The 13,017-nt window shown below is 42.2% G+C and overlaps 1 protein-coding gene across 9 annotated transcripts in view; it reads right to left on the reverse strand.

The window, feature by feature from the left end:
* Positions 1 to 6,280, reverse strand: part of SPICE1 (spindle and centriole associated protein 1) — a 58,127-nt gene extending 51,847 nt beyond the window's left edge. For 4 of the 9 annotated variants that reach the window (XM_019982302.2, XM_019982221.2, XM_070788136.1 and 1 more), the window contains exon 1: positions 6,143 to 6,280. The gene's annotated coding sequence lies outside the window, so the exon portion shown is untranslated. Of the gene's footprint in view, positions 1 to 214; positions 592 to 5,903; positions 5,924 to 6,142 lie in introns of those variants that run through there. The other 5 variants (XM_070788146.1, XM_070788142.1, XM_070788152.1 and 2 more) reach the window with 4 other exon arrangements.
* Between the last annotated feature and the right edge of the window lie 6,737 nt (positions 6,281 to 13,017).

Raw genomic sequence — 13,017 nt, forward strand, 5'->3', positions numbered from 1 at the left:
TTTAGCCACGGAGATCTTCAATTTACTCAGCAAAAACAAAGAGGAATCACAAAACGTCAGTAATCTATATGATGAACTATGTACTCATTAAAATTATATTATGAAGAATGTAGGGAAATACATAGAAAGTTCAGTGTGAAAACTAGAATACAGAAACACATACAGCATATTCTCAATGATGTTAATATACATACATTATTAATAAAGCACTTACTTGACTGCAAGGAGATCAAACCAGTCAATCCTAAAGGAAATCAGTCCTGAATATTCATTAGGGCTGATGCTGAAGCTGAAACTCCAATACTTTGGCCACCTGATGCAAAGAACTGACTCACTGGAAAAGACCCTGATGCTGGGAAAGATTGAAGGCAGGAGAAGAAGGAGACAACAGAGGATGAGATGCTTGGATGATATCACCAACTCAATGGACAGGAGTTTGAGTAAGCTCCAGGAGTTGGTGATAGACAGGGAAGCTGAGTCAGACACAACTGAGTGACTAAACTGTGCTAAACAATTCACATTTAATCCCACAACCCAATGAGAGTAGTGCCCTAAGATACACTAGAGCTCAGTAGCTAAGAGTATAGTATAAAACCAGACTGTGTGGGTTCACATCCCAGCTTTGCCACTAGCTGTAAATGCATAGGAGAAGGCAATGGCACCCCACTCCAGTACTCTTGCCTGAAAAATCCCATGGGCGAAGGAGCCTGGTAAGCTGTAGTCCACGGGGTCGCTAAGAGTCGGACGTGACTGAGCGACTTCACTTTCACTTTTCACTTTCATGCATTGGAGACGGCAATGGCAACCCACTCCAGTGTTCTTGCCTGGAGAATCCCATGGACGGGGGAGCCTGGTGGGCTGCCATCTATGGGGTCGCAAAGAGTCGGACACGACTGAAGCGACTTAGCAGCAGCGGTAGCAGTAAATGCATAAGGTGCTTAGAACCCCTGCCTAGAACATACTGAGTTCTATTTAAGGATTAATGATGATGATGTCAGCAACAATGATTAACCCCCTTTCCCCAACGAGAAAAGCAGGGCTTTTGAGATATTACTCAAAGGCACACATAATAATGGACAGAACTGGGAGCTGACACTCAAAAGTGAAAGTGAAGTCGCTCAGTCGTGTCCGACTCTTTGGGACCCCATGGACGGTAACCTACCAAGCTCCGAGGTCCATGGGATTTTCCAGGCAAGAATACTGGAGTGGGCTGCCATTTCCTTCTCCAGGGGATCTTCCCAACCAGATCTAGTTATAATGATGTACCTTTTAGAAAACATTACTAAAATTGAGTTATCTCTGGTTGGCTCCGTATTTTCTAAGCTTTCTACAATGAACCTATGTTACTCTTAAAATAATTTATTTCAAGTTATATTATTTAAAATACTATATTTATTCAGAGACTGAAATTCCACCAGAATCAATTCTGAAAAACCATCCCTGAATCTGAAGTATACAAAGGTTTATGAGCAATCAAAGGGTCCATATACTTGTTTCTTTAGATGGTGAGGCTGTCGATATAATATCAAAAATTGAGTATTTTTTATCATAGCTATTGTACACTAATGGTGACTTCTGATGGTCACCATTGGATACAACATATTTAAATATAAGAGCTTTTCTTAGGCAAAGAAATATAGAAATTAATATCAGTAATAGATTAAATGCCTGAGTGTTAGTTGTATAAAAGCAAACAGTTAAACAATTTTAGCATAAGAAAATGTTACATCCAAAGAAACCATATTCAGGTAACAAACAACAATAGTGGCAAATGAAGGTAGTATATGCTATGGTCTGGATGTGTTTCCCCAGGATTCATATGTTGAATCCTAGCCCCTAAAGGTGTAAAGAGGTGGGGCCTTTGGGAAGTAGGGCCTTTGGGAGGCAGAGCCCTCAAGACTGGGATTAGTGCTCTTAGAAAAGAGACTTCTATAAGTTACTCTTGTATTTCCATGTTTATCTTTGAAAATTTCAAATATGTTTTGTTATACACAGAATTACATATTTGGATCACCTTTGAGCATAGTCCCAAAGTCTAGAATATTCCTACTGCAAATAAACAAATAAGTATCTTAATAAATGTCTATGCAACTAAAAAAAAGTTCTCCAAAGAAATCCTTAGTCCCTTACACCTTGTGAGGATACAGCAAGAAGGGGCTTGCTATGAATCACGAAGAGGACCCTCACCAGAATATGACCATTCTCACACCTTGATCTTGGACTTCCCAGACTCCAGAACTATGCAAAATAAATTCCTGTTATTTATAAGCTACTCAGTCGCCAACATTTTGTTAGAGCAGTCTGAATGGACTAAGACAGTATATACTATTGCCTTTTTTTTCCACTTCAATTTAGCCTAGCAAAGCAGGCTGTGGTCATTCTAAGATGACTCCCAATGAGTTGTGTGCATGCTTGGTCGCTAGTCATATCCAACTCTTTGCAACCCCGTGGACTGTGGCCTGCCAGGCTCCTCTGTCCATGGAATTTTCCAGGCAAGAAAACTGAAGTGGGTTGCCGTTTCCTCCTCCTGACCCAGGGATTGAACCCGCGTCTCCTGTGTTCCTGAATTAGGGGGCAGATTCTTTACCGCTGCACCACCTGGGAAGCCCCAACGAATTGTCCATTCTACAATCCCTTCCCCATGAGTTTGGGCAAGACCTGTGACTAGCTATTTCAGTCTGTTTTGCTTTTCCCCCTGTGACTTGTTTTATCCAACAAAATAAGGCAAATGTGGACATGTCATCCTGTGATTATATTATGTTATAAAAGTGTCTCTCCTAGGAAAATAGAACAGAAGAAATCTCTCTTGCTGGCCCTGAAGAAGCAAACTGCCATGCTGTGACACTCAATGAAAAAGGCATGTGTCAAGGAACTCCGAGAGCTGTGGGCAGCCTCCAGCAGAAAGTTGGTCAGAAGCTGAGAACTCACACAGCCCCAGAGAAATGAATCTGCCAACCTAAGGAAATGAGCCTAGAGCAGATTTTTCCCAAGTTGAGCCTCCAAATGTGAATGCAGACTCCAACACTTTAATCACAGTACCCAGCTAAGCTATGGATACTGTGAGATAATATATGTGTGCTGTTTTAAACCACTAAGCTTGTGATAATTTGCTATACAGCACAGAAAATGTACATAAACGTGTATGGATATAACAGTTGGACCATAAAGAAAGCTGAGCACTGAAGAATTGATGCTTTCAAACTGTGGTGCTGGAAAAGACTCTTGAGCAAAGAGATCAAACCAGTCAATCTGAAAGAAAATCAACCCTGAATATTCACTGGAAGGACTATGCTGAAGCTCCAATATTTTAGCCACCTGATGTGAAGAGCCAACTCACTGGAAAAGACCTTGATGCTGGGAAAGATTGAGGGCAGGAGGAGAAGGTGGGTAACAGAGGATGAGATGGTTGGAAGGCATCATCGATTCAATGGACATGAGTTTGAGCAAACTCTGGGAGATAGTGAAGGACAGGGAAGCCTAGCATGCTGCAGTCCATGGGGTCGTAAAGAATCAGATATGACTGAGCAACTGAAAAACGAACAACAGAAAATGAAAGCACTGGCCAACTCTAAAATCCAGCCTGTGAATGGTTAAGTTCACCACAGTATAACGAAGCTGCTGTCCCACCTCTGACTTTCCCTTCACCAACCAACTTCATGAAGGAGAAGCCTGTTTCAGCACTTGGATTTACTAAGCTCCAGTTCACTTCAAACTTTTACAACACAGGAACTACTTATGTGCTGAAAAGTGTTCTCTTGAACATCACCGATAATTGACCAAGGATCAGACTTTGTGGTCTAAGAAAGGGATTCTGTGCCACTTACAGGTACCAGGTATCATAAGGGAGCTGTAGTTCACATGCTGAAATGTGAAACTACAGAGATAGACTAATGGTTTACAGGGCTAACAAGTCAAATAATAAAATTAACATAGAAATTAATTAAAATTAGCATAGAAAATCTGGGTTGCATTTCTTTGGAGAAAATCTAAAAACTAATAGCTTCCTAGTTGCTAAAATTATTGGTCCCTATTTCTCTAGCCTATTGGTTTCCTATTTCGCTGGCCCTTTCCATCTCTACAGACACCCACTCCTGGAACCTTGCCCCTCTTTTAGCTTCCATGACACACTTCCTCCTGCTTTCTCTCCTGTTCTTTTCTCTTTTTCTTCACAGGCTCTGTAGGACCTCCTCACATTCTATGTAATCAAGGATCTTCACTCAGTTCTATGCCAGTCTTCTCTTCCTTCCATCAGACACCCTCTCTCTATGTCCAAGAATTGTTTTTGAGAGTCTGTACATGCCAGGCTCTGGCTGGACACTGGAGACACAATAATAAATGAGTTTAATATGGTGTCAGTTGTCATAGAGCATACTTTCTAGATCACCAAAGTGGAGTTCATATCTTCCCTCAGCGATCTCACCAACCTATCAGTGCACTGGGCACACAAATGCACTGTGAAAATGAGTGTCAAATCAGAGTTACACCTTTCCTCAAACCCCTAATGCTTGTTTCTAACCTGGCTTCTGCGCACATCTCCCAAATATCTCAAATACAGTATGGCCAATATACAGCTCCCTACCAATCTCTAGTTCTTGATATATAACTGGCTTGGTCAGTAAATGTTGCTGAATAATGCTGAACTACAGAATTACCATCCTACTAGTTGCTCCAGTTTAAAACCTTAGCATCACCTTCTTGTCTCAAAGCCAATCATATACCAGAATCTATTCATTCTTTCCCTCCAGTATCTCTCTCATGTCCCCTCTTCTTCATCTCTACCATGAATGCATTTTACAGGTTCTCATTATTTCTAACGGATTTTCCTTTCACACATTCTCTCACCCACTTCATCATCCATCTATTATTCCAACAAGTATTTTGAAAGCACCTGCCAAGAGCCAGGCAACAGAGACAGAGGAAGTAGAATAATTGTGGACCCTCACAGAACTTAGCGTGTCAGACCACAATTAAATGAGCAGTTGCAATAAAAGGCTAATGTTGGAAGGATATTCAGTATCAAAGAAATACCTAACTTACTGTAAATAGTGAGAAAAGGCCACCTCCTCCAACTCCCCTAAAAATGTTTAAGCTGAGAGCAGAACTATGAATAAAAGTTAGAAATGGGGGAAAGAATGCTCCAGGTTGGGGGCGGGGGAGTGCATTTACAAAGGGTTCCAGAGGTTCTACTTGACTAACAAATATTTGAGAGGGTTAGAAAGAGGACAAAGAGAAAGGCAGAGGCCAGAACATGGCCCTGAGCACCACAGCAATTTGAACACTATCCTAAAGACGTACAAGAAACACTGAAAGGTTTTAGGCAGGGTCAATTATGATGGGATTTAGCCAACCCACTCTGGCTAGTGGAAAACTGATCAAAGGGAAACAAGACCTCTTTTCGAACACTATCCCTCCAATCATTCCTACCCAGATATACAGATAGAGTTTAGCTCTCCACACTTCACTTCCTGCCTCAAAAGATTTTAACAGCTCTCCCCTGCAGAGAGGAATCCAACTCAGCTTGGCACTCAGGCCCTTTCCTCGCTCCGGGTGGCCTGGCTGACTTTTCCTTGCAGTCTTTTCTCCTCTCACATCTCCCACACATCCTAAAACAAAGCTCTCGTCTTCGCATACAGTCCCAGCCTCTCCTTATGTTCAGCTTGGAACACCTGTCCCACTTGCACTCCCTTTCCACGGGGTTAACTCTCACTCACTCTTCAGAACACATTCAGGGGGACCCTCCTGAGAAACCCTTTCGACTTAAACGATCCGCCGTGTCCCCAAGTACTCTGGGTAGTTGATCTTTCTCCTGCGTGATCGGAAATTCCTTGAAAAATACATTACGGCACATCAATTTCTAGCTCTATGCAGAAGTGACCGAAAGCGAAGCGCACGCGCACACTCACGATGCTCCTACACGTAGCGCGCTAGACACGAACACACCCAGACAGCATCCTAACAGGCACACGCACTCGCAAAACACATGGAGTCGCAGGTGCATTTTGTAGTAAGGATCCTCAACCCAGACGCCTGAAACCCCAGGAAACAGGAAGACGCCACCACCACTCGCCCCGCCCTGTAGCCCGGGTTCCTAAGACTCCGTGGGGCCGCGGCTGCACGCCTCCGCCCCATCGTTGCAACCTGCCTTGTCGTTTCCCGATAGCTGCCTCCACCACCACTAAAAACTTTCAAGCTCCAGAACCGTCAGGCCCGCCACAAGTTAACTCAGCTCGCGGCTTCCGGGATGTTGCCTAGGTTACCGGAGCCCCACCCCAATTCTCTTGCGTATATCCGGCAAGGCCAGTGCGCAGACGCCTCTCAGTTTGGCTTGTACTAGAGGATTGCTCGGAGAAGCCAATGGCACCCCACTCCAGTACACTTGCCTGGAAAAGACCATGGACGGAGGAGACTGGTAGGCTGCAGTCCATGGGCTGGCTAAGAGTCGGACACGACTGAGCGACTTCACTTTGACTTTTCACTTCCATGCATTGGAGAAGGAAATGGCAACCCACTCCAGCGTTCTTGCCTGGAGAATCCCAGGGACGGTGGAGCCTGATGGGCTGCCGTCTATGGGGTCACACAGAGTCGGACACGACTGAAGCGAAGCGACTTAGCAGCAGCAGCAGCAGCAGCAGGGGATTACTGAAAGTGAAGTCGCTCAGTCGTGTCCGACTCTTTGCGACCCCGTGGACTGTAGCCCACCTGGCTCCTCCGTCCATGGGATTCTCCAGGAAAGAATACTGGAGTGGGTTGGCATTTTCTCCAGGGGATTTTCCCAACCCAGGGATCGAACCCAGGTCTCTCGCATTGCAGGCAGACGCTTTAACCTCTGAGCCACCAGGGAGGCACAAGGATTTACTAGTAGTAGTAAAGTCGCTAAGTCGTGTCCGACTCTTGCGACCCCCATGGACTGTAGCCAGCCAGGCTCCTCTGTCCATGGGATTCTCCAGGCAATAATGCTGGAGTGGGTTGCCATTTCCTTCTCCAGGGGATCTTCCCGACCTAGGAATTGAACCCAGGTCTCCTGCATTGCAGGCAGATTCTTTACTGACTGAGCTATAAGGGAAGCCCAGGAGATTACTAGGGGATCTCAAAAAGTCGAACACGACTGAGCAACTGAACTTAACTGAGGGGATTAAAAGGATTTTCTGTGTCCTGCGTTGGCTGGTGTGCCCAGAGCAGAGTTCCTGGCAAAGCTTTGGAGGATGGGCGTGTAATAGCATTAGTCAGGTTCTTGTGAATTCTGGAAAAGAAAGATGTAGCTCTCCACACCAGGCTTCACAGATCATATTTACTTGCTTTCACTTGTGTTTATTCAAAAAGTTTTTTAATACCTACCAGTGTGCCAGAGACTATTAGGGCAGGGTCTCTATCCTCAGGAAGCTTACTGTATAATAGGAAACAGCTATCAACAATACAAAAATAAAATTAAAACTGTGACAAGCGCTAAACATTAGGCATACTAACTAGATACTAAATTTACAGGATTATTTGAATTACTAGAAGGACTGAAAAGCAAGGATGAATAAGTTACCAAGGAAGGGTAAAGCATTCCTGCAGGGGGGAGCCACATATGCAAAGGTGTGTGGCAAGTGCAAGGGAGTGAAAGAAATCCAGTATGTCTGGTGTTCAGAGAGTAGTGAGAGCTTGATGTAAGTCAGGCTGTCCTAATTGGGGGAAGCCAAGACAAGCAAAGGACATCTTTTTTGGGTGTTAGCTCTAAAAGGTCTTGTAGGTCTTCATAGAACCGTCCAACTTGAGTTTCTTCAGCGTTACTGATTGGGGCATAGACTTGGATTACTGTAATATTGAATGGTTTGCCTTGGAAACGAACAGAGATCATTCTGTCGTTTTTGAGATTGCATCCAAGGACTGCATTTCGGACTCTTGTTGACCATGACGGCTACTCCATTTCTTCTGAGGGATTCCTGCCCGCAGTAGTAGATATAATGGTCAACTGAGTTTAATTCACCCATTCCAGTCCATTTTAGTTCGATGATTCCTAGAATGTCGACGTTCAGTCTTGCCATCTCCTGTTTGACCACTTTCAATTTGCCTTGATTCATGGACCTAACATTCCAGGTTCCTATGCAATACTGCTCTTTACAGTATTGGACCTTGCTTCTATCGCCAGTCACATCCACAACTGGGTATTGTTTTTGCTTTGGCTCCATCCCTTCATTCTTTCTGGAGTTATTTCTCCACAGATCTCCAGTGGCATATTGGGCACCTACTGACCTGGGGAGTTTCTCTTTCAGTATCCTATCATTTTGCCTTTTCAATTTTCCCTATCATTTTGCCTGCCTCTTGAGAAATCTATATGCAGGTCAGGAAGCAACAGTTAGAACTGGACATGGAACAACAGACTGGTTCCAAATAGGAAAAGGAGTACGTCAAGGCTGTATATTGTCACTCTGCTTATTTAACTTATATGCAGAGTACATCATGAGAAACGCTGGGCTGGAAGAAGCACAAGCTGGAATCAAGATTGCCGGGAGAAATATCAATAACCTCAGATATGCAGATGACACCACCCTTATGGCAGAAAGTGAAGAGGAACTAAAAAGCCTCTTGATGAGTGAAAGAGGAGAGTGAAAAAGTTGGCTTAAAGCTCAACATTCAGAAAACAAAGATCATGGCATCTGGTCTCATCACTTCATGGGAAATAGATGGGGAAACAGTGGAAACAGTGTCAGACTTTATTTTTCTGGGCTCCAAAATCACTGCAGATGGTGACTGCAGCCATGAAATTAAAAGACACTTACTCCTTGGAAGGAAAGTTATGACCAACCTAGATAGCATATTGAAAAGCAGAGACATTATTTTGCCAACAAAGGTCTGTCTAGTCAAGGCTATGGTTTTTCCCGTGGTCATGTATGGATGTGAGAGTTGGACTGTGAAGAAAGCTGAGCGCCGAAGAATTGATGCTTTTGAACTGTGGTGTTGGAGAAGACTCTTGAGAGTCCCTTGGACTGCAAGGAGATCCAACCAGTCCATCCTAAAGGAGATCAGCCCTGGGATTTCTTTGGAAGGAATGATGCTAAAGCTGAAACTCCAGTACTTTGGCCACCTCATGTGAAGAGTTGACTCATTGGAAAAGACTCTGATGCTGGGAAAGATTTGGGGCAGAAGGAAAAGGGGACAACAGAGGATGAGATGGCTGGATGGCATCACCGACTCGATGGACGTGAGTTTGAGTGAACTCCGGGAGATGGTGATGGACAGGGAGACCTGGCGTGCTGCGATTCATGGGGTCGCAAAGAGTCGGACATGACTGAGCAACTGAACTGAACTGAACTGAAGACAAGCAAAAGCTGTTTGGCCCATATCAAGATCTTTACAAAGCATTTCATTGGTTAACAGAGTAAATTTGCTCCAATAATGCAACCTCCTTTAGCTCTTGGTTTTCAACTGAAAAGACACACCTGTACATGGGTCACCAAGTACATGTTCAACACCTTCTCGATGCAGAGAACTGCCTTCTAATAGCTTCTGCTCTGGTTGAGGAAGTTTGATGTAGTTATATTCAATGGTCAATCAATATAATCATCCCCCCGCATACATCTTCAACTCCCTGCCCCTCTCTGAGTTACTGTAAACTTGGCAAAACCACAATCCTGGCTAACTCAACACTGTATTTACTAAGTGCCTATATCCTTGCAGGTGAAACTGGAAGGTGAAAAACACTCAGCCATACTGACTTTAAATTCATGATCACAAATTTTAAATGGCCCTTTAAAGATGACTGAAGACCATATTATAGTTCTCTGCTCCATTAATTCTCCTACCCTCCTAGTGACAACTTTATACTTCCTCTTATGCTCCAACATCTCTTCTGTCCTGAGTCTCAGCCAGTGACTTTGCTCTCTACTTCATTGACAACACTGAAGCTATATGAAGAAAATGTCCATAAGTTCCCATCACTAATTTAATCCACCTCTCAGCATCTTTATCCATGAACCTGCTTTCCAAACTCAACAAAATCTGAAACACAAAGAACGTTGCATCAAGGTACATAATAATCAAATCCAGTGATAAAGAAAAAAATCTTAAAAGCAGTCAGAGAGAAGACATTACAGAGAAACAAAAATAAAGATAACAACATATTTCTCATTAGAAATATTGCAAGCAAGAAAACAATACATTAATACATTCTTATAATGTATTAAAAAAGCTGTCAACCTAGAATTCTATATCTGTCAAAAATATATTTTTTAAGTGAGGGAAGAAAAGATACTTCCCCAGAAGGAAAATGATACCAGATGCAAATCTGGATTTATACAATGAAAATGGAAAATCTACACTGGAAACAGCTACAGGAGTAAATATATAGATTATTTTTCTTACTGTTTAAATCGCTTTAAAAAATAATTGACTACTTTGGACTTCCCAGCGCTTAAGAATCTGCTTGCCAATTCAGGGGACTCGAGTTTGATCTCTGGTCCAGGAAGATCCCACAGGCCTCTGAGCAACCAAGCCTGTGTGCCACAAGTACTGAGCCTGCATGCGGCAGTTACTGAAGCCTGCCGCCCTGGAGTCTCTGTTTCACAAAAGAAGCCACTACAATGAGAAGTCCACTACTTGAGAAAGCCCGCATGCAGCAAGGAAGACTCAGTGCAGCCAAAAATATACAAATGATATTTTTAAAATATATATAATTGACTACTTAAACAAGTAAAATAAAAATGTAAGGTTTATAATATATATATATAAGTAAAATGCATGGCAACAATAACACAAAAGTCAGAGGAAGTATGTTATTGTAAGACACTTAATACTATTCCCAATGTGTTATAAAATTACTTGAAGGTAGACTGTGATTAGTTAAAGATGTATGCTATAAACGCTAAAGCTATCACTAAAATAGTAAGAATTATAGCTAACAGAGATGGTATCTATAAAAAGATATAAAAGATAATAAAAATAGTTGATTAATCTAAAAGTAGGCAGAAAAGTGCAAAAAAAGAAATAACAGACAAGAGATAGAAAATAACAAGTTAATAGATATACATTATTACATTAAATGTAAATAGTCTAAATATTTTGTCTATAAAATAGGTGATATGTATGCTTTAAATATGTGAAGTTTGTTGTGTGTCGATTATAACTCAAGAAAGCTATTTATCTGGCTTTCTCTGGATGGTCCAAATATGAGGCAGAAAACTCCCCAAGCCATAACAAGCCCCACTTCTGCTTAGCCCACCTCCAGTTTCTGCATCCCAGATTATAATCAGAGTATTTCTGAAGTCTTCCCGGTATTTCACTATCAACATTTTCACTCCCTGTTGTCTTTGAGACTCTGCCAAATGCAAATGATACTTTCTATACCATATGCTGAATTAATAGTCTGTTTAGTGATAGTGAAGTTGCTCAGTCGTGTCTGACTCTTTGCGACCCCATGGACAGTAGCCAACCAAGCTCCTCCGTCCATGGGATTTTCCAGGCAAGAATACTGGAGTGGGGTGCCATTTCCTTCTCCAAGGGATCTTCCTGACCCAGGGATCAAAGCTGGGTCTCCCGCATTGTAGGCAGACGCTTAATCGTCTGAGCCATCTGTTTATTCTCATGTAAATAGTCTTTGTTTCCACACCTGCTTCTATTCTTTATGACTTTTTTTTTTAATATGGGGAAGATTCTTCTTCAGTACTACCTTGAGAAGAATCACTTTTTGTATGTTCTGATTTTTGAACTGTAGAAATGCCTAAGAGCACTGTGTGTTCAGTTGTGTCCAACTCTGTGAGTCCATGGACTGTAGCCCACCAGGCTCCTCTGTCCATGGAATTTTCCAGGCAAGAATACTGGTGTGGGTTGCCATTTCCTACTCCAGGGGATCTTCCCGACCCAGCAATCAAAACTGCATCTTCTGCATTTCCTGCATTGGCAAGCAGATTCTTTTACCACTGCACCACCTGGGAAGCTCAGAAATACCTAACCTGGGCTGTAAATCATAAAGATCTCTGCTTGGTAGTGAGGAGCAAAAATAAGGAAACTGGCAGACATGACCAAATCATGACAATTCTAGGCAGATTGTTGCAGAGGTTATGGTTTGGCTTCCTGGACTGACTGCTACAGAGATTGTGGGTCAAGTTCTATTGTTATATATCATCCGGTCATTGTCTGTTTGAATATTCAGTCACAGATACCACCATGAACAGCAAACGAGATCTAGAGCAAATGTGATTTGTCCACCACTGCTCATGTCAATGAGTTGAGAGTGATTTATATATCTTATAGAGTTTATGTCAAAATATTAGTTAATTCTGTCAAAGTTAATGATAAATTCACCTTATAGTCTTTTCTACTTGTATAATTCTCTCCATTGAGAGGACTACTCTGAGTGTTAGGATAAACAATGAGTCAGCAAATTCTCCAATGAGTCAGGTACAATACCTGAACAATCAAGGGTGGTCTCCTTTTGTAGCTTGTATCTATGTCAGAATTTCCATTGTTGGTGGTTTATAGAATTAAAGTCTTGGTCCATAAACAAGTCTTAGAATACAATTATTAAAGTGCATAAAGTCTTGGTCTGAGGCAAACGAGACCATGTGTTATGCCTGCAAAGTAAGTAGCAGCCTAAAGGGGCACACAGAAATCCAAAAAAAAAAGACTTTATCACAACATAAAGTCAAAACCAAGAATTTACATATTTAGATCTCTACTAGTCTCTTCCAAGTGGCAAGTATTTGGCCCATCACCCTACAAAGGCTGTTGAATTCAAATTTAGAATTATCTGGGGACTGATAAATAAATTTTAATAATTGGTTATTTCTTTGGGAGAAGGGAAACTAGCAGAGACATAGGTTAATGGTGTAAGGTAATTTGTCCATGTAGGTGCAAGTGGAATAGTCATTGGCTATAATTCTCTATGATCTCATTTGATGAGACTAGAGTAGCCTATAGATTTTCATCATGAAGGTCTAATGATGAATGATGTATCCAACAGTCATTAAGGTTGAGGACAGAGGGTCCTATTTGGGACAATCTAAGTAGAGTGTTACTGAATATGAATATGTTCCAATT

Source organism: Bos indicus, chromosome 1 (assembly GCF_029378745.1).
Source record: "Bos indicus isolate NIAB-ARS_2022 breed Sahiwal x Tharparkar chromosome 1, NIAB-ARS_B.indTharparkar_mat_pri_1.0, whole genome shotgun sequence".
NCBI classification, from domain to species: Eukaryota; Metazoa; Chordata; class Mammalia; order Artiodactyla; family Bovidae; genus Bos; species Bos indicus.